The following is a 22,701-nucleotide window of genomic DNA, read 5'->3' as shown; positions in this document are numbered from 1 at the left end:
GTTGATCTAAAATTAATTAGTTAAATGTTGTATTCGAGCGTTAGTTGGTTCGTTGTTATTTCGATAACGCAACGCAATAATAATATTATTTTTGCTTGTTGAAGGTAAGAATTAATTAATAATTCAGAAGCGTAATTCACGGATCGAAGTACCCTTGAGTCTTTTTGCAGGAAATTTCTAGTTTTTATGATATTTCGCATTTTTATGAGCGACAAAACACGAGATATGAACTATGATTAATTTTTAATTAAATTAGGCTTAGTACCTACTGAATCCGTAGCTTTCCATATACCATATTATAGTATGTTCTACTGTTGCTTCGGTGGAAGAGGCACCACAACTCAGCAAATGTCATGTGTCAGTAGACCACCAACCTAAGAGTGTGTTATTTGATCGGTGTTAACGAATTTACAAGTGATTACAGTAATCATCGGTGCCCATACAGAACGCAGTTTTATTTAACAATTGTACCTGAAACGAATATATACATGCTGTTGGATTATAAGACGGTACACGTCCACTGCTGGACAAAGGAGTCGCCCAAAGATGTTCTGCGCTTCCTCATCCAACTTTTTCCGGCGATCTTGACCAGATCATTGGTCCATTATGTCTACCAACCTACCAATACGTTATAATATTATAATGGACAAACACTGATAATATTACTTATATAGAACATTTAATGTATTAGTTATAACATAATATTATTTTGTTTAATATATTTACATAAAATATTAACAAAAGGAGTGAGAACTGGGGTGAGGAGGCATTTCATGGAGGCGGGGCGGGGGATTTCAGGAGGTATAAAATTGTACAAGGAAGACTTCACTTTAAGGGACAATTAAAAAACAAATGGTCTACATTTCCCTCATCTACTCCACAGTCACATGGAGAATGGTTTCTAATTCTGGTAGTTTGGCTAGGAATACTTGAGTGCAAGAGGGGTTTAAGGGTCACTGGCAAACTGTTGATATTATTGTTTTTTCGGGATTGGGGATTCTAAATTCACGACCGTTCGGTTCACCGTAAAAGTTGCCTTTAGAAGTTTTGGATATTTGCCATATGTTTGAACAACTCTCAAATATATTTGGTTTCAAGGTAGTGCACAAGTCATGAGAGAAGATTTGAGGATGTTGTTGGGAACCTGTATGAGCAGCTGACCTGGCACACACATCTGCATTTTCATTACCAAGTTTGCCTGTATGGCTTGGTATCCATGCTAGAACTATGTTGATGTTGAGATCATAGATTCACGTTTTAAAATTTATTTTGTGTGTAATTCCAACAGGAATTCATTATAATGTTGTTGAGTTTCTGACCAAAAAAAATACTGCAGTGGTATTTTCTTCGTCATAGCCATCCAGCTGATTAATTACAGCGATAGGAACAAATGACATTTTGTATTATCTTCTGCTGTATTAAAAAAAAGTAATTAAAATTATAATTAAAAACATTCACCTTAACCTTCACATACCTCGAAGGGTTACTTACAACAGTTAGTCGTTTTTTATTCAATTTTATTCTACTTACAAAGACGTAAATACTGGTACTTATCATACATTCCTAACTATCTCATAAAAATAGCAGAATATCATGAACAAGATCGACTAATAGTTTTTACCGACGAATCTTACCTATGTAGGGTATATCAAATACCCTACTAAAGTCTTGTTCAGAATGAAGCACTTTTGATTTAAAGCAGCATGTATCAATGGCTCTTGGTTATCATCCATTGGATTGGATGGTTTTGTAACGAATGCCTTGCTCATGTTTAAAGCCAACCAAAGAAGCGGTGATTACCCTAATAATTTGAATTATGCTTATTATTCGAAGTCGAACGAGTCGAAGAAGAACGTCTCGATACTTGAAGAACATAAGGTGAAAGAAAGACTTTCATCTATAGTCAGAGCGCATATGCTCCGATACTTCGGACATATCACGTGACGTGGAGAGCATGCCATAGAGAGCCTTCTTCTTCATGGAAGGGTCAACGGTAGTAGGTCAAGAGGACGCTCCCCTATGCGCTGGACAGACCAGATCAAAGCCCTAACCAATACTCACCTCAACACATGTGCCAGAGAAGCAACAGCCAGGAATAACTGACGTAGAATCATTAGTCGTTCCACGTGACTACGACTGAATTATTGAAAGTGATCCAAACGCAATTAATAACCAACCTTAAACCTATAAATGCATTTGTTGTTAATTCAGGGTGCTTATCATATTTCAATTAAAACCATGCACCCAATTCTAATTCTAAAAAATAGCAAAAAAAATAGTTCTTTGGGAATAAATACGACCTCATTCAGCCGTATTAGCAATTTTAAACTCTCAAATGCTCTGTGGGGCTGTGCTTTTTTATTTACTAATAGCACAATATCTTAACACAATCGATAGAAAATTTTAATCAAATTTGAAACATTTTATCTTACATGCCAGTACTTTTTAATACGTAGACAATTGTTTCTGATTAATTGAATGCATATAAAACCTCTTTTGTTTAAGATTTCCAAAGTTTTGGGTGTCTGTTTATTTTGCAAATGAGTTTATTGTTTTATCCGCACTATTAACAATTAAAATGTTGGAAGCTAAATCGATATTACAGCCATAAGTAGTTAAGAAGTCTAAGCCTAGAATACCAGTCGCCTCGAAGGGTAACTTTATGAAAAGATAATGTGTCATTTTACTCTCTGTAATAAGTTCCAAGGTTATATACCCCAAAGAGTTGATCTGCCGTCCTATTCCAGTAATTCATTTTTAGGGTTCCCGTAGCCAAATGACAAAAAACGGAACTCTTAGATTCGTCATGTCTGTCTCTCTGACCGTGTATGTCACCGCCACTTTTTTCCAAACCTATAAGAACTTTACTATTGAAACTTTGTAAGTAGGTGTATTCTGTGAACCGCATCAACATTTTCACAGGAAAATAAAAAGAAAACAATAAACTTTGGGGGTTCCCCATACCTACAAATGAAATACAAAACTTTTTCATCAAAACCATACGCATGGGGTACTATGGACAGGTCTTCAAAAATGGTATTGAGGTTTCTAATATCATTTTTTTAATAGAATAGTTTGCGCGAGAGACTTTCACCATTTCTATGAAAGAGTTTTTTAACCATTTCATTTATTTTTATGTAGAATGCATATATTGGATTCCAGATTGGTGAGACATATTCTAAATGCGATATTGCTAGGACTTTTACACTACGAGTATATTTAAAGTGATAGATTTGATTTTTTGTTTGTTTGCATTGAAAAGGCTCCGAAAGTCATGAACCGATATTTGAAGTGAAACTTATTTAGGCGTGACTTGGGGGAATATTTAACTAACTCAGAATATTTTAAGCCGTTTATATCCATTTACATTTTCAGACAGAAAAAAGTCAATTGAAAAAATTGCGCAGTAATATTTTCTGAAAATCTCCAAGTGTATTTGTTCATTTATGACTACTTTGTAATAAATATAAAAATACATAATTAATAAATAAAAGTTCTCAGTCTGACGTTTGCGACATTCGTTAATTTTTCTTCGTCTATCGGACAGGCAAAAGGTCCGAGCCCATAGACATATTCGTTAATATTCAATAACAGCGTTATATAATTGATATGTGTGATATAATTTAATAATTTAATTATTTTTATTCAATTATTTATTAATAATAATTTATTATAAATATTAATGTAAGTATATATTTAATGGTATAAATTAAATCTTCTTGCCTTTCAACTTTTTAAGAATATTTTTTATATACTGGATGTCCTAGAATAGGTGGGACAAGCAAGGGCATACGAAAATAACATATTTTGTCTATGAGCTTTCAGATAAGCAAAAAAATTATATATGTATGTATCTGTTAATTATTCTTAATGTTAATTATAATTAAGTTTTACTTCAATTGCGCGTAAAGATTACACGCACACAATTTTTTTTTTACTGTAAGGAAGTAAGGAAGCTGCACAATCCCCGGTTGACATAATTTATATTATACAGTGAAACCTGGTTAAGTGAAACATCAAGGAACCTGCAATGTCGTTTCACTTATAGAGGTATTCCACTTACCCAGTGTCTCATCCTTTGGCTACATTTGTTAACATCAACAGCGTTACTTTCTCCACAAATTGCTTTGAAAACTATACCGTTTCTTTTCTTAAACCCTTCCATCCAACCATTGCTGCTACAAAAATTATGAATATCGAGCCTTCGCGCGAAATCTTGTGCCTTTTCTTTAATCATCGGTCCACATACCGGAACATTTTTGTTACGAAGTTGCTTAACACATGTTAGCAAACACTGTTCAAGTTCAGGATATTCTGATAAACGTACACGTTTTAGTTTTCCTTGTCCTTCAGAACATTGTGATTCAATTTTATGTTTACTCTGAATTATTCTACAAAGAGTAGATTTTGGCACATTAAATTCGGCACAAACTTCTTCGCGTGTCTTCCCACTTTCATAAACGGATATTAACTTCAGTTTTTCACGTAATGATAACGATTGTAGCTTTCGTTTTGACATTTTTCAAATAAACATCTGTATGATAGTAAAGCGAAACTAAAACTGAAGGTAATTGAAGCTCAAAATTTGTACTTACGTACTTGGAATTACGTGTGGAATTTGTGGGTAGAATAAGAATGAGTAAACAAACAATGTTATCTATGATGATAAATCGAAAGAACAAATCCCAGATATAGAGGTTTACCTCGTCCCACTAACAGAGGTAATTCAGTGCCAAAGTGTTGGGACCTCAGCATGAGTTCCAGTTATAGAGGTTTCTCACTTATCCAGGTCCCACTTAACCAAGTTTCACTGTATATTCAAAAAATTTAAGGATCCTTTACATCGCGTGCGCTGCGAAATATATTGATATATAGAATAAAATATTGTACTACGACTTTGTAGAACACATCATAATTTACAAAAAGTGTCGCGACAGCATATGTTATGTGTTCTTTATTTTCAAAAAAATTACTGAAATGTCGCAGCTACGTGCTCAATCCTGTGTGTACGCGAAGTCGCGGGTCATCAGCTAGTCGTAAATAAACTAGACACATACAGATAGTAGGTTTATATAACACAGACATAAAGGCTGGTGTCTTGTTCCACTAAACAGCTATTTTCCTGGAGAGTAATAATAATAATAACATCTGTTTATTTTCTTTTCAAACAATCATAAAACAAAGTACATAAGTGTTACATTTTTAACAGCTGGTATTTGTGAGGAGCTTTTTACTGAAGTAGGTTGACTGTGTTATACAGATCACCACCCCCAGAAATCAGGATATGAATTTGTAAAACATTACACATCTCTTGTACTATAGAATAGCATTAATAATTAGAATAGATTACTTATAAGCAAAAATGTATTACTTATTCGGTTACTATCAGTTGAAGGTTTTCAGTGGAGGTATAGTTCAAATTCTGTAATCAATCTTTAAAGTAAAGCTTGCATTTAGGTCTATTGAGATGCTAAATTGAAAGCTCTCTGTTTACCTTATGGTATAGGTTGATGTGTCTTGAACACAGAAGAGGCGGTGTCAGTAACTTTGTAGTATTAAGCAGTATTTTTTCACAGATTCTATCTTTTCTTCGTTGTGTTATATTTTTTCCGGATCGTAACTGATGTTGTTTATTTGTGTTTTATTAACGTTTTTTTAACGTAATTTTTTGCTAGTTTATAGAGATCTGTACTTAAATGGTAGATTAGTAGTGAGTAGCTTATTATCAAATATAGTTTATATTTTAAGGAAGTGTTATGTTGTAGCGCCGCCCCAAGGTGTGATGTCCCATGTGCAATACGTGAATTTCGACTGACTGACACAGTGCTTATGTTTCTCTTCAATTCCTTTGCAGCTACATTTTATAAATTTTTTAAAATAACAATTAATTTTAGTACTCATTTAGCTAGTTGTTCTAAAGGGCATTGAAAATTTTATTTGTTATCTACAAAGATACTTGACGGTCTCTGATTTCTGAGGTTTAGGACATCGACAATATAAGACTTCAGAACCACATGAGTGGAACATTATATTTGTTTGATTGGTTGTTGTTTCAGTATTTTAAGGGAAAAAGTAATGTTAGTGGTTTATTTATATTTAATTATTATTAAATCCCTTCTATGCACTCGGAAATACTTTTTGCCAAGTACACAGTAAAGTTTCATCAGCATCAGCAAAGGCGATTATTTTAGCATTTGGAAGTTGTAGTTGACACAGGTCGTATTAAATATATGCTAAAGAATAATGTGGGGCTGATCATACTTGCTGAAGAACGCCAAAATACACTGCGGCTTCATTACTAATCAAATTATCTATTTTGACGCATTATGTTTTATTAATTAGGTAATTTTCAAACAATTTTTTTAATAATAAACAATTAATCAATGCGGAAATAAATGATATTGACTTGTGCGTGCTATTTAAACAAAAGTCCGCAGAAGACGCAGTGACAATATTATATGTTATTCTGTCTTTGATAAAAAAAACATGTACCGACTAGAATAGTAAAGAATTCTCAATACACATTGGTTTTCACCTGCTCTTATTCATATTTTCAAAAATAAAATGAATAGTTGGATAAAATGGAAAAAAATAAATAAATCTGATGCTTTTTGGTATATTTAGAAAGAGGTTTAAATATGAAACTGAAAAATGTTACAAAACATATATGCATAACATTGAAAATGGCAATCGTGATAATATTAAATATTTTTGGACATATATAAATCCTCAGAATGCTAATGCGGATATTACAAAAATAATACCGCTATCGAACCATCGAATATATGCAATTACTTTTCAACCTTCTTCCACTCGGTTTGTCTTCTAGTATTGACAATGGCTACGTCGTTGACATATATAGACGTACCGATGAATACCTCGAATTTAATGATAAGTTATATACAAGTATCTACAGAGGCAGTACTCGAAGAACTGCGCACGCTCGATATATCCAAAGGTGCAGGTCTGGACGGTATTCCATCGATATTCCTTCGTTCTACCCCTAAGTCTATATATCAGCCACTGCAGCTTATTTTTAAACTGTGTCTACAAGAAGGAGTTCCAACCATTTGGAAGCTTGAATTCTACCAATACACAAGGGCGGTTCGAACGCAGATGTTCTATTATGGAGGTAATTTTCGCACTATTTTAATAAAGGTCCAACTAGAAAGCTTCTCTACCAGGTGTTTATGCTTCAAAATCTCAAAAGCACGCGAAAAGTCAATAAATAGCCAGCACATGTTCTTTCTTATTCAGATGATCGATGACTTCATTGCGATTTCAGATGCGCCTTTACTAGCCTGAAATCCAAACTGATTTGGGTAAATGATGTAGACATGATCATTAATAATGCATAATATAAAATGTATGGTTATGTGTTTCGCTCGTGTAACTACTTCACCCAGCCTTCTTTCTTCAGCCAGCTGTATATCCCTAATTCCGAGGTGATTAAGCTTTTCTAAAAGGATAGGGACAAATAATGTGTCAAAAACTTTGGCCAAATCCAGAAAAGTAGGGATAAAAATATGAATAACAGAATTTTTCTGTTATTCATATTTTTAACAAAAATATTTGCAAGATCATATTTATACTTCAAAAATAAAGAATGCGCTATAGATAAGTTCTCAAGTGTATATAATAGCTGCAAGAAAACAACACGTCTAAATAATGAAAGTAAAAGAATCAATAGTACTTAAAAAGAAACTAAAAAACACGCATTTTATAGAAAACCGAATTAAAGAATATATAATATTTTCTCCTTTTTAGTTTGGTTTATTTATAACAGCGTGATTTTTATGTTTTTCTTAAACTTTTATTTGCATTGTTAAATTAAAAATTCTCTTTGGTATTCGAAAATCTCCTTATATTGATGAATCGGTAAAAAGATAATGGTTGAAATTTAAAAAAAACTTCAATTCCTGCCTATTAGACGATAAATGAAAATTATGTAAATTAGCAAAAAATTGTTTTTGTAAATTAAAATATGAAATTATTTTATCAAATTATGTGTTGTCATCGATCCTCGATAAATCTACGAAGTTTGTACGAATCTGGCCGTTTAAAGTGGATCAAAATCGCTCCCAAATGAGTCGGTTACAAACAAACATACATACAAGTGAAGCTAATAAAAAGCGTGTAAAAAAATTGTATATGGTCTGATATGAAATTGTTATTAATGTGTCATAGAAGGCATGAATTATACTCGATATGGAAAAAAGACTAAAGCAATATGAAAAATAGGATATTGTATAACTTATATAGAAATAAAAAAAATAAATATATAAATTTTGCAAAAAATCGTTAGAGAGATGTGAACAATTTTACAAACCAAATAAGTCGTTTTGTCATGTTTTTAATTTGTCAAAAGCTGTCATACCAAGATAATATGTTTGGTGTCCGCTTACACTACAAAAGTTAAATTCGAGGAAAGTATGGGAGATTATCAATGACCTGTGCGATAAAATAATTACACCCATAGATAACACAATATTAAAATAATTTAAAATAAAAGAAAAAAAGATATAGCCAATAAATTTGCATTAGAATTTCATGAAAATATCAAAGAAATTACCAGTTATTGTTCGTCGCCCATGCTTGACTTAAACTCATATATAAGGCGCCCGGACAGATGAGAGATATGAGATTAAATAAAACTAATCCTGAAGCTGTTCACCACCTAATAAAACAGTTAAATGACAAAATTCCAGAGATTGATGGTATGATAAGATAAGATAAACTTTATTTGCATTGAACAGGTTTCATTACAAGATGGTATAGTACTAATGTTTACAGTATGCTATTCAGCTCTATACGAAGCATGCAAATGTCAGAGATTTACAATTATTTATATAAATAAGAAATTTAAATATCCATGTGACAATTCAAGAATTAACTTACATTATAATATACTGATGTCAATGGAATTTTTTTAAGAGTTAATTTAAATTTATATTGCGCGCACCGTGTATGAACCTGTCTAACACTTTTAAGCAATTTTTTATGTTTTTTAACGAACATACATGCTTCCAATATATACATGCCAGCCAATTAGTGTTAATATATTCAGCTTACGAAATAGTGGCACACAAATTTGTTGTTTTTTATTTAATTTAGCAGCATTTTCTTATTTATTCACCTTTTAAACCTTCTCTGGACTTCCACAAATAATTCAAGAGCAAAATTTGCCAAATCGGTCCAGCCGTTCTCGAGTCTTAGCGAGACTAACGGACAGCAATTCATTTTTATAAGAATTTAGTGACGTACGGTTTGACAGTCGCACTGTGAAACAATTTCATTATAACAACAATGAGCATTTTTTAAGAAATAATTCTTGATGTTTTGAAATATTATTGGCAACTTCCTGTAAAACAGTATTTTTTTTATTATGTACAGAGCAACGTCTGTCGGGTCAGCTAGTACAAAATAAAAAGATTAAAGGAAATTGGTGATAGTGAACTTTTGAAGCAACGAGGCGACTTGCTGATAAAATATAAAATAAAATATTTATGATATATATATCTAGAAATATCTATCGGTAGGATAATCATATGATGCACATGAATTGTGCTAACACCTAAATATGTTCATCAGTGCTTATGAAGGAAACGACGACATTACCTCGGTGCTGAAAAACATAATAGAAAAAAGTTAACTAAAGATTACCCCACTATCGAAATTGTCCTGAGAATTATTACTACACACCTGTTACAGTTGCGTCTGCGGAAAGAAGTTTTTCGAGGCTTAATAGTTATTTATGCAACTGTTGTGTAATAAGGGGTATTAAAACACGAATGTGGAATAGTATCACATGAGTGTTTTAATACCTAATTATCAACAGTTGCATACAAGACTTTATCTACACCCAGAATATGGATCCTCTAAAAGATTCTGAAACAGTTGGCTTACTGCTAACATCAAAAGTTAAAACACCAGCCCTAGTAGTAATCTAATAGCATTCATTACTGATTATATACAAATAAACTAAGTATCAATGAAACAATTATTTATTTTAGTAGTTATTTACATTTTGTATAGTGCAATAATTAAAATTCACTCGAATATAATGTTCTTTTGCAGCGTTTAAAAAGAATCGCTCAAAAATATCGAAGAAAAATGGCGGGGATTCGAATAACCTACTTTTTTTTACGGCGCGCGACATTCTGGGAGTGTGGAGCGCGCGTAAACGAAAATGTTTTTTTTTTTAAATTCATACAGATACCACGCATCGAGCAATAAGAATGTGGCTGTATGTTGAAACTCTTTGCGCATGAATGGATAAAAAAAAACATAGGAGTGTTGTTATGAAATTCAGTACAACATTACAACACTCTTTTGGGTGATGTAATGGTTATTAGAACATTGGGTGTTTTAATGTTGGCAATAAGCTAACTGTTTCAGAATCTTTAATAGAGGATTTAAAGCATGGGTGTAGATAAAATTATTAAAACATATTTTAGAAATTCCATGACACCAGATCAGCAGTCAGCCCTTGCTATTATATCAATGGAAAATGATTGCTCTCATGAATTCTCATTCGTTAGATTATTGTGCTTTATTTATAGATTTTAGTCTTAGGAAAAGCCGCAAACATCAATTTTCAAATCATCTCTGTATTTGTTAATTTTGTAAATCTTTCTATGTAAAATATTTTGAAACTCAAATTTTATATATTGGTATAACTTAAGCATTTCTCCTCAAACATGACAAATATCTAAACCCTACAACCAGGTCTGGTTTTCTTTCTTTCTCACTTTCGCATCGCATACTTTTCAAAAAGTACAAAGAACCTCGCAAAGATCTGCCACCCGGAGCCTCGCAAAGGGTAGGGCCGCCTCTGCACACAAGCATTCACCGAATATTTTGATGCAATGTTTGTTAGTCTGTATCAAGTTTTTTTTATAATATTTATTTAAAATACAATGTAGGCTTACAATATAATAACACACACTTAAACTTTAGGAAGCTTATCTGTTTGTGAAGCCGCTTAAAATTAAATTATGCAAAATGTGCAAATAAAAATAATTATAACTAAATGTTAGCAATTACAAATTAGTTGTCTACTTAGCTTACCGCTGATAAAATTAATTAGTTTAAAGCAGGATATACTATATAAGCTCGAGAAACGCCTGGATGTCCCGGAGGGACGTATAAAGGAGCTTGAGCATACCTTGATTTCCTACGAATCACGCCCGGAATGTACTGAAGAAAACACAACATTACGTGCTGTTTCAAATAATTTGCAAGCTAAGTTTGGTGATATTGACCAGGCTTGGCGCATCTCTAATGTTGAAATACAGAATGTACCTAAGAAAAAATCTGATCCATCGATGTATGCGGATTGGCAAATTATTTGATGCGGACATCAAAGAATGCGATATTAGATCGGTGCATCGTTTGACGCCCGGCCCAGGAGTTCGCACTGATCGCCCTAAAAACATTGACGAAGTGATAGCATCTGCGCGTGGCCGGCGCTCGCCGACCACTGTCCAGCCAGCTGCTCGACGGAGCCCCAAATATCGTTGCCGCCACGACCCAAAACACACGATTTTACATATTATGTGAACATTTAACACTGAAAAAGGGCAAGAAAACAAAGTAAAATTAAAAATTACAAGTCCGCATGGATGTATTCTTTATTTTTTGTTTCTTATATCAATCAAGTCTTCTTTTGCTTTGTCAAATTATTGGCACAGAATTGAGATGAATTTTATCATTTTATAGTAATAAATATAATTTTACAAAATAAACGAATATGAGCCTTGACGTATGACATGACGTATTCATTCATGACGTTTTAATATTTTAAAATAGTATTGGTTGGTCAATTGCCAACTTAATTATGTATAATATCAAAACCAGGTTCTTAATTAAAAAGTTAGTTTATTGAATTAGGCGTTACTTGCGGAAATCCATAATTAAACAGGTGATTTAAGTTTTTATTAGTGTTAATTCCGTCCTGAGGATGCCTCGTGTAGAGGCGAAACACGTGTCGAATTGTTTTAAAAACAAATGATTTGTTCCTGTTTCGCCCCACAAAAAAATTCTTGTTTCGCCCCAGATTTTATTCCTGTTTCGTCTCGAAAATAAGAATAATTATATTTTATAAGAATAATAATTAATATTGTATTCTTGTTTTGTCCCACTTTTTGTTCTTTATTCGCCCCGGGTGTGTTTATTTATGTGTTTTACAACACGTTTTGTACGGACAGCATACAAAATATTTTAAAAATCATATTTTTGATGATACATTTTTTTAATGAACTCAACAAGTTAGTATTCAATACCAGAAATCAATTAATGGAAACAGGAGTCTTTTAACCAATTCAAATCTTACCTATTCAAATTGTTATATAAATTGGTTTAAAAGCTCAATATCTTTAATAAAACGTGTACAACGTGTGCCCGCTAAACAAGCACGTTTATGGCTTAAAATCCTAACTTTTATCTACCGCTTTCTCCACCTTCATCTTGATGCATGAACTTCGGAATCAAGATAATTTTACTATGTACTTGGTCCGTTTATGATATTTTTGTGCCAAGTTTTATCGTTATACCTTTGAGACAACCTAAGACAGCTGTGCCGCAATTTTCAAAAACATAATATCCTGTAAGAGGTTTATGAACACCTTTCATGCCATCGTTTGGTCTCGGGTAAACTATTGCTCTTATATATAACTAGAATATTGTTGTAATACACATTTTTTTTCTGGCTGTACAAAATAACATTTTAAAAAGTGGGACGAAACAGGAATGTGGGACAAAAACCCGGGGCGAAACAGGAACAAATCAAACAAATATTGGCGGAATTAACATTAAAGAAAAACAAATCATTTGTATAATTAAAAAGTTTATGTAATAATTAATAATATGCTATTTTTTTACAACCACATGGAATAAGAGTATAATAAAAATACAAAGTCCAATCTAATTATTAGTGTAAACTGTACACCAGCGTTTTGTCAGCAATGATATTCATTGTTTGTCAATCGTAATTAGTAACATGCTGATTAAGCGGGACGATAGTTGAAACTATAAATTATACACTATTTGTAGCATTTCATTATCAATTTGTAATAATATATAGTTCTGTAGGTCGCCAACTACAGCTTCAGTTGGTTTATAACTTCCTCCGCAGGTTGTACCTATTATTGCACAAGAGTTTATATATTTTATAATATTTTGTTAAATAATATTAACACAATGAATATTCATTGTGCAGTGAAGCGCTGTGTTACATTTGGTCACTATAGGTAGGTTTATTTAATTAATTATTGTTATTTATGTTCATTATGAACGTTAATGAGGGTGGCTTGATAATGGTAAGTCGGCATAAGCCGATATAATACCCGTAATGCCCAGTGGGAATTACTTATTACTGTTGTTAGTTGTCTCTAAACGAATAAGTTGGAAGGAAGTGTTGGTCGATGGTTGTGGAAAACGGGACATGTTATAAGCTAATAGCCCACCAGGAAACCAAAGATGAGAGAAATACTATAGTCAGGGAAGTCTCCTAGGACCTTAAAACATCGAGATCTGATGAACACTTGATTTTCAAAAAACGGGGTGGAACCAATAACTTCCAGAATTTTCGAAAATTTTAAATTTTCTTAACGGGAAATTAAAATACGCATGTAGATTTATACGTCTTAAGATCTTTTGCAGCAACAGCACAAAATATTAAGTATTTTTATATTTTTTTCAGATTAATAGTTTCGGATGCATGTAAAATTAATTATTCTACATCAAATAAACGGGCAACGGTGGATGATGGAGAGATCGAAAGACTAAGCAGCTTAGTTTGGTGGGGTCCACAAAGCCCATGCTATCCCCTAAGAAGTTTTAACACGATCAGGTATCATCTAACACAAAAAGTTCTTTCATTTGAAAACCATTTCAACATTTACGCAATTTTGTGCCCTTTCAATTATTTAAAATATTTATAGTACAATATAAGTTAGTACTTACTTAATTAATGGAACTTATATTATATATCTTAATATATATAAATTACGTGACACGTTGTTTGTCCGCGATGGACTCCTAAACTAATGAACGGATTTTAATGGGGATTACTTCATGGAGTGCAGTTTAGTCCAACTTGAGAGATAGGATAGTTTTTATATCGATTTGGGACCCATAATTATTTTTATTTTCAATATTTGTTTTGTATGGACATATTTTCTATGAGAGAATTTAGTGACGCACGGTTTGACAGTTCCGCTGTGAAACAATTTCATTATAACAACAGGGAGCATTTTTTACGAAATAATTCTTGATGTTTTTAAATATTATTGGCAAATTCCTGTAAAACAGTACTTTTTTTATCTACAGAACTGTCGGGTTAGCTAGTAAAATATATAATATTCATTTATATTCACCAGTGGGAGGACTCCTTGACATTATTTGCACAGGATGTCGGGTAGATTATGGGTACCACTACGGCGCCTATTTATGACGTGAAGTAGATAGGGATAGCCCATTAAGATATTATATTTGGTCAAACTGCTCATAATAAGTAGTTCTTAGAAACAGTTTTTACTGCTCTTTCATTTCAAACCCGTTGACGAAGGTAATTTTTTTTTAAACTGAATGTTACGAGCAGCTGAGTGTGAATGCCTATGTTACATTTTTAACAACATACGCGTACACTGTCATTTTTAACTGACTTCAGAAAGGAGGAGGTTCTCAATTCGATCGGTATTTTTTTTATGTATGTACACCGATTACTCTAAGATTAATGATCTTATTTACGTAATTCTTAATTTCGACGCGGAATAGATGCCATTTGGTCCCATAAAAATTTTACATAGTTTGGCCCAGTAGTTTTCATTTTATGAAAATGTTTGTCTACGTGGATGATATAATTGTTTTTTGGGTACGGCTTTCTTATGAGTTTTCATTCCAGTTGATTATAAATTATTATTATTAACTGACACTAAAAAGTAAAAAAAAAATACCTTTAAAAAAACCGACTCCAAAAACTCAGTATAAAATAACAAAAAATTTGATTTAATACACCTCTTATGCAAACCTTTACCTTTAATATTAATATAATACTATTATTTATATGTGCTACATATTCTATCTTCTCAATCAAATCAATCCTATCAAAAGTTAGCACATATAAATAATAGTATTTTATTTTTTTAGTTATTTGATACTTTTCAGTTTTTGAATTCGGTTTTTTTAAACGTCTGTTTCGAAAATATTTTCTTCAGTCAAAAGGATATTTCTGTACATTTCATCCGCGTAACGGGAAGGCAAGGATTTTGATCGAGCAATTCCCTTTAACTGTAGGGACTGATTTAGGCCATGCTCTTGACTTGCTCTTGACCAAGTTTCAGGTCTTGTTTGTTACACGAAAGACTCCTAGCGAATCTAAATTTCTCGCGTAAACATTTTTTGGTTCCTTATAGGATTTCCGCGAATTCTGGCTTTCACTGCCATAACAGTGTCTTTTTAATATCACGTGTTCGCACCGAGGGAGTGGGAAGCTCCTTTGCACAGGATGCCGGCTAGATTATGGGTACCACAACAAATAATAATTTATATAAAGTTTATATTAGGTAACTAGGCGCCCTTCAGACGGAAACACAGTAATGCTTACACATTACTGCTTCACGGCAGAAATAGGCGCCGTTGTGGTACCCATACTCTAACCGGCATCCTTTGCAAAGGAGCCGACTGGTATCAACCTTAATTGACAATTTCAGATAGTTATGTACCTACATAGAAAAATATTCAGTTATAAAAAAAGGAATTAAGTCTAAGAATAAATAAATAGCTTTATTTAGCTAATCTAAAATAAACAGAAATATCGTAATCCCAGTAAACTTATTTTTCTTTTTAATTAATAGACACAGGTGTTTACATACTATGCCACTTCTTCCGGCTGTGTGTCAATCACCTCCACATGACACCAGCATTTCATTTAATCTTCCCACCTCTTCCAGGAAGTACGAGCCTTTCTTATTGGCTAAAGTTATCTCGATTGGCTAAAGAGTAGCGTATTTATCTTTATTACTCTTCATTATCTCTGATCATACAAATAAGACTACAATAATTATAAAAACAAATGGAACCCAATGACCTTAACATACAAACTAATCATTACGGAACTATTTGAGTTGCGGAGTACGCATGTCATATGATGATAAGAATATAAATTAATAATAAATCTGTATTATCATTAAAATTGGTTACCACTTAATTATTTTCAGAGTTCCGTTTATTATGGATGGCCTTGGTGGGAATTCATCTGACAAGAAAACAATAAATCCATTCGCTAATAAGAAACTGCTAGAAGTTGGTAGTGGTGGTGGGATTTTGGCAGAGGTAACGTTTGATAAGTCTTTTTTTTATATATATTAACTGGCTCCATCGACTGAATATCGACGATTAGGCCAACGTCAAGGTGGAGAGATTTTTTTATTTTAATTGCGCTGATTGAAGTATATAAAGAGCTGATTTAAAAGGAAAATGATCGGTTGAAATAGCTGTGGTTTTTTTTTGTGAACTGAAGAATAGGCATCAAGAGTTAGTACTGTTAGTAATAAACACCCATAATATTAACTACCTTGTTAGTATCTAAGTTTAAGGGAGAAATGTGTGAATGTAAGTGGGAATATGTATCTAATAGAAGCGTAGAAAGTATGAAGGATTTGATAAGTCTAATGAATATGTTCTTCATGTCAGACATGATGTTGAGTGGTATATCCAAATGATTTGAGTTTTCTTTAGTGTTAATTCCGCCAATATTTGTCTTTAAACAATTCGACACGTGTTTCGCCTGTACACGAGGCATCCTCAGGACATGTTGAGTCGCGAAAATCTGGCACGAGACTGAAACAAATGAGCCAGAAACCGCTCTTTTATACCCTCGCCCCATGAAATGACGCGTTGTGATTGGTCGGCTGTTGTGACGTATTACCCCCGGAAGAGATACGTAACAATGGTGAATGGACCAAATTTGTTTGTTCAATCAACAATGTAAACATGTCAGTTTTGTGTTTTATTATTTATAATTGCTCTAACACATTCAAGCGAAATCCTTTTTCACATGTATGTAAAATATTAAAATTATTATTGTTTCCGAGTGAGTGACCGGTGTCAATTAAATGTTTCGCGAAGTGTGATTTTTCGGGATGATTATTCTTAAATGCGGCTATATATACCCCGTTACAAGTGTCAAAGTGTTTAAAGACAAATATTGGTGGAATTAACACTAAAGAAAACTCAAATCCTTTGGATAATTATGGATTTCCGCAAAGTAACGATTACTTCAATAAAATTTCCCGAGTGGTATAGTTTGTTTAAACATAAAAGAGACATTATCATTTGATTTTGAGTATTATCAAACTCGTATCAATAAACCAAAGTGCGAAGGATCATAAATATCGGTAAATGCGTTGTTTGTAAGAATAATAGCGGACTCTTGATAAATGTGTCTTTTGACATAATAAATACGATTTCATCTTATTATAGTAGGTATTTCTTCGTAAAAGTAAATAAATTGGAACGTATGTAAATATAATACGTTATTTTAAAAAGTACCTAAACATGCTCCAATGATGTTGCATATACCTATATACCTAATTTGGTTGAATTACTCATTCATACACTTTGTCATTATTTAGTTATTTATTTATTCATAAAGGCTTACCAACTAAATACAATTTATTAACTTATGCACTAAGAATTAAACAAATATAATAAAATAGTTTAAATGTACTTAAATTATAGGTAGGCACAACATTACTATAAGAAATACATGTGATATTTTAAAATCTAAAATCTATAAATTTTGGAGAGCAATATAAATTTGTTTTTTAAAATTAAAAAAGTTTGAAAAGAAGATATCAGTGTTTTCATCTATATTAAACATACAATTATATAATTGTAACATTAGCTGTAGAGGAGAGTTTAAGCCATAATTACTGTGGTGGAATTTTATGTGCATTGGGGAAAAAGTACTAAGCCGACAATTGAAGGCAGGCACATGCAAACCGATTTGTGATAAAAGCGAAGGACAGTCCATATCATAGCTTCAAAGTTTATGTAAACACAGCAATTGTGAAGCATTTCTACGTATTCGCAGAGACCTCATTTGAAATGTATTTAATCTATTCTCATAGCTATCATTACGGATATATTTATTTGCAAAAAAACTTAACTTTGAAAGAAACTTTTTTTGTACAGATTCTAATCGTGATATATATTTTTTGTGATATGGATATTATAAGACCAGTTAGACCACGGTCAATAATTTTCGAAACCAAAAAATAAAATAGTAGGATGAAACGAATTGGAAAGGAAAAATAATATAGCAAAAAAATAAAAAACATACAGAAAAATAATAAAAATAATTTACGGGCAATCTGAGGTCGTGTGGAGAGGGGTTATGGGTAAAAAACGGTTTATCTCGATTTCCGGCGAAACTACAAGTCCAATGAAAAAGTTAAATGGCAAAGTTGTAGGTAATAAAAAGATCTACAACTTTTGTTTTTATACTCTCTTCACATCAAAACCTCAAAATTTATGTGAAAAATTTAAAAAAAATCTTTCTACCACTATTTTTCATAATGTTTTTATCATTGTCAAAGTCAGCACTGGTCTATATTATTTCGTATACAGCTTGAAGCGCTACTGTTATTATTTTACAATTATAATTGTAGACCCCGAAAACGGCGAAAGTTCGTCGATCATGGTTTTCTTCAGTTTTTTGGTTAATTAGAGACTTATTCTGATTTATGAGACTTATTGGAACGTGTCACTATGCCTTTATTCCATCTCAAAACTATAATACCAGTAGTTACACGAAACACAACAAAAAATTGCATTCTATTGGTGTGGCAGTACTTTGGTACCCTGGATAAATGTTCTAACCACAATCAGGTCTACTACTAATTTATTTTTTACCAGGCATTGGCTGCGAAAGGAGCTGATATAATAGGATTAGAACCAGGCCAGGAATTAGTTGATGTGGCGCAAAATCACTGCGATACAAACCCAGATATTGCTGATAATAAACCAAAATATGTCTGTACTACAATCGAGGTAATTTGTATTTTTATATTGTTTATAAATAAAATAACTAATTTGTAAATTAAGTTATATACGGATTCCACTCCAGAATTGCCGGCGAAAGTGAAAACTTGAACATTAAGGTTGTTTCCAGCATATTAATTTTCATCATTAATTCTAAGAGTTCTTAAAAAGTGTTGGATGTCTCCAACTTGCATTTATATACGTCTGTGTACGCTGACCACATTGGTCTCTCTCAGGAAATCGTGGACCAGTACCGAAAGAAACTTGTATCTTCAATTAGGTGTTCTCTTAAGAAAGTCACGGAGTGGGCCAAAATGAATCTTATCATATAAGACCCTAGAAGGCTCATGTTTGCGTGTTAGCCAACAATTTTTATTTGTATTGTAATGCCTCGATTGTATCTAAGAAACTGGGGATCATCAATATAGTGAATCAATGTTTTAAGCTGGCCCAATTTATAATGCGCAGGTTCGGCTACACAACATGAAATATTACTTTCATACCTGGTTTCTGAAAGGCTTTATTTCTTGGCTTAGAGACATCGCTTCATTGTGTCTTCTACCGCATTTGTCATAGGTAGTATCCCGAAGAGCTGTTCAACTTAATTCCTGCCGCATTGCTTGAATATCATCCTCTAAACTGCAATTTCCAAAAAACTTGATCAACTTACAACAAAACTATGGAACGAACTTCGTTCATTGTGTTTCTAGATGGAACAAAACCAAAAGAAAAAAGCACACGAGCTTAGATGTCAATCTAAGCTCGTTTTTCCTCCTATTCCATATAAAGAAAACTTGAGGTACTAATTTTTCCCAACTTTTTCTGAGAAAACACCTTGGTATGATGAAATTATTTGAACTGTGACTATCAATTTCAGAGGCACTCTTGTTGGTGTTATATTACTTGATGAAGAATTATATTATTTATTTCAGGAACATTCGGAGCAGTACTCTGGTTATTACGATGCCGTAGTTGCATCTGAAGTAATCGAACACGTTTTAAATCAAGAGTTGTTTGTTGAATGTTGCATCAGAGCCCTTAAGCCAGGAGGCAGAATATTCTTCACAACTCAAAGTAAAACCTTCTTGGCTTGGTTCCATCACATATTTGTTTTTGAAAGTGTTATCAAATTGGTGCCAAAGGGTACACACGAATATGACAAATTTATAACACCGAAAACATTGACGGGAATTCTAGAACGACGTGAGTTTCAATAACATATATCTTTTATAAATTATATAATAGTTTTATAAAACTAATAACACTCTAAAAAGCACAAAATTCTCTTTGGTATTCGAAAATTTCCTAATATTAGATAAATCGATTAAACATAATGGTTGAAATTTAAAGTTAACATCACTTCTTGCCTTATAGATGATAGATTAAATTTATATAATTTACCAAAAATCTTATTTTGCAAATTAATAAATGGAATAATTTGATTAAATTAATATATCGGTTACAAACAAATATATAATATACACGTGAAGCTAATAAGAAGCATGTAAAAAATACTTATTTAGAACAGCGACTTAATCAGCAGAGTCAAATGGTATAGAGATATATGGTACAGTTAAAATCAAGCAAACTCCTTGAGAGGCATTATAGAAATAGAAAGAACATTTAGTAATGTTACCATGCATCTATCTATCTGACTATAAACATAATTTAGTTGATATGGTCTCATTTTGCTATACTTCGAAGATAAAAACAACTTTGGGGACTTACAAAAATGATAAACTTACTATGAACTAAATAATAATTGATTCCGTAGCAGAGAACATTTGCTTTGAAATCACAGCTAAGCCTACGTTCGTTTACGATCACCGCCTCCAAACTTGTACCAGTAGCTCCAAACTACTAAAAATGAATATAGTGTAAATCTTATATTCTACACAATATTTGCTATCCAAAGAAATGTTATTCTACATCACTACCGCTACTTGTTGGTGGATGGTTTTACTATTATCCCAATAACACGCATCGTTAGACAATATTTAATTAATTAAGATATTTTGTTTTAGATAATTGCCGTGTGGAACTTGTTCGTGGCATGATGTACTATCCCTGGTCAGACAAATGGAAGTGGATCAGATACAGTCATGCATATTATGCGCTTCAAGCAATTAAACTTAATAATTAAGTATATTGTTAGTGCATTGTGTACTGTAGAATAATTGTAAACTAATAGGTGTTTGCTTTGGTGTAGAAATAACGACAGACGATAAGTTTCAGATATATTTTTATTCTCAAATAAAATGTTTCTAAAATTGGTCAGTTATTTTCCTAAACTACCCTTAAAAACTGTTAAGTTTTTAGTCATGAGACTTAACATCTTTAGTTTCCGTATGACGACTGCAACTGCAATTCTGCTCAAAATTTTGGCTGCAATCAGGAATCTGCACTGCATTGTTATGGGCAGGGCTTATCACAAACCATCTGGTGGAAGTCCTGATTGTCTTGATACATTTTCTCATAAAAAACTAATGATTTAAATTTCCGTGAAGAGGTGAGATTAACCAATTTTTCTATGCCTTTTGTCGTAGTATATAATCTATATATTCTTTTTCTTGACTCCTATAAATTTTTAGAGCTCTGGTTCCCCCTTAGCCGAAACACATGGTCGGTTTTGGTACATTCGAAAGGTACGGTGGGCGCCTCGTTCCAATTGGTCCAGCGTCGTACTCTGTACGGTCTGGGCGGTAAAAATAATAATTTTATGCGATGGACAATGCGACATACCATCGAATATAGGCGGCTACCAGACTGTGCCCAGATGTTTACCAGATGGTTCGGGCGTAGGTACCAAATCCACATGAGTCCAAATCCGCATGTGTTTAGACTATTAAATTACAAATATCTTCAGTTACAAAGTCGTATATTATGTCTTTTACCTTATACTTAATTGGTATAGACAAATAATATGTATTAGTACAGTATCACCCCCTTATTCATAATGGTCCGCTAACTTAAACAAGCCGCTAAGGAGTGTTTTTTCTCATTCTGACTTAGGTCAATAGATGAAGACAGAACGAGAATCAGCAATGCTTTAAGTTAGCAGACTATTATGAATAAGGGGGTTAGTGTTAATCACGCTAGTTGCGCCTAGACGTGATCCGTCGGAGATATTCCATTGTGAACACAGGTTTGAAGATAAATGATTGAAACCTAGTACCGACACATAATAATGTGTTTTGATTTGATTTAATTAGTGATAACTACTGCGAGATCGAATTAGAAATGAGGAGATCCGTAGGAGAACCAAAGTCACCGACATAGCCCAAATGATTGCGAAACTGAAGTGGCAGTGGGCAGGGCACATAGCTCGGCGGACAGATGGCCGTTGGGGCAGTAAGGTCCTCCAATGGCGACCACGTACCGAAAGGCGTAGTGTTGGTAGGCCCGCCACAAGATGGACCGACGATTTGGTCAAGATCGCCGGAGTAGGATGGATGAGGGCAGCGCAGGACCGATCGTCATGGCGATATTTGGGGGAGGCCTTTGTCCAGCAGTGGACGTCTTCCGGCTGAAATGATGATGCTGATGAACTAATCAAAATCAAAAATCAAAATCACTTTATTTGTAGGGCAAGAATATGACACTTAAATGAATTATGAATGTTAAAAGTTTTCTTTTCTTTTTACACTTACCACT

At 33.0% G+C, this 22,701-nt stretch overlaps 1 long non-coding RNA gene across 2 annotated transcripts; it reads left to right on the top strand.

Moving 5' to 3' along the window:
* The first annotated feature begins 44 nt into the window (after window positions 1-44).
* Window positions 45-21,320, top strand: LOC126975363 (uncharacterized). 2 transcript variants are annotated; one of them, XR_007731699.1, is made up of 6 exons: window positions 45-104; window positions 13,703-13,852; window positions 16,221-16,335; window positions 18,922-19,056; window positions 19,980-20,250; window positions 21,072-21,320. It is a non-coding gene; the product is annotated as an uncharacterized LOC126975363 (long non-coding RNA). The 2 variants fall into 2 exon arrangements; XR_007731698.1 differs by lacking the exon at window positions 45-104 and adding an exon at window positions 13,112-13,250.
* Window positions 21,321-22,701: the final 1,381 nt, after the last annotated feature.

Source organism: Leptidea sinapis, chromosome 35 (assembly GCF_905404315.1).
Source record: "Leptidea sinapis chromosome 35, ilLepSina1.1, whole genome shotgun sequence".
NCBI classification, from domain to species: domain Eukaryota; kingdom Metazoa; phylum Arthropoda; class Insecta; order Lepidoptera; family Pieridae; genus Leptidea; species Leptidea sinapis.
The sequence above is the reverse complement of the archived record's forward strand: the minus strand, read 5'-3'. Positions and strand labels throughout refer to the sequence as shown.